The sequence below is a fragment of the Brassica oleracea genome, chromosome C9 (genome assembly GCF_000695525.1).
Source record: "Brassica oleracea var. oleracea cultivar TO1000 chromosome C9, BOL, whole genome shotgun sequence".
NCBI lineage: Eukaryota > Viridiplantae > Streptophyta > Magnoliopsida > Brassicales > Brassicaceae > Brassica > Brassica oleracea.
The window spans coordinates 33,574,272-33,575,250 of NC_027756.1; positions in this window are offsets into that span (position 1 = coordinate 33,574,272).

Here is a 979-nt window from a genome sequence, read left to right on the forward strand (position 1 = left end):
TATATGGCCTGATATATTTTCACTTTATATACATGTAAATCCATGATGTCCCTAACCTTATAGGTAATGGACTGCACACGGCCAAGCCGTTTATATCATGGTCATAGACCATGGTTCATGAATTTGTTCACGAATTTGTAGTATTGATCATGTATCACGGATTTATCCTCTCTACCCCTCATGATTATACTATAATTTTGTGATGCTTAGGACAATAAAGCCTAATGAATTTCCCTTTGTGTACATGTTTTACAACGTGAGATCTTATGGGATAACTCTTTGTGCCTTCTCAATATCAATCTTTGCATCAAGTTTTAGACTAGGATGGCTAATCCGGTCTTGCCATAAAGTGTATAATTTTTGTGGGATATATCAGTATGATCACCACGGCTCTTGCCTCTTATCATACTGATCTGTAGCATAGTTTTGATCAGTAGATTACATAGGTATAGTCTTGACCACTTTCTTAAAAGGGTCTTAGGCGTTTTCTTTCTTTCTTAAATCTGAAGGAACTTGTTTCCTTTTGCCCATTGTTTCCATTTGGAAACCATTTTATTATAACGCAATGGGTCATACATTCTTGAGTGTATATAATGCCCTTTAGGCAATTCCTTAGCCATAGATTTCTTACTAGGATACTATACCGTACCATATCAATCATTCACATTATCAAGTAAGATCAGACAAAGCAAAATGATATTCATCCACAGACTCAAAGTCCTGGAATCTGAGACTCATCCATTCAAAAATCGTGAATAACAATTAGGTTTAAAGCAAAACACAAATCAAAGATTTAAAATACAATTAGCATATCGAGATCTTTCTTTAGTCAATAGACATGCCAGCCACACCATCAATTACATTGGACACGGCTGCCTTGGATTCATCCTAATCCATATCAGTCTTATTTGCTTCAGGATATCTCATCTCACTATTTCTTTTTAGCAACTGATTACTCTGCTCAGTTAGTAATAGGCTC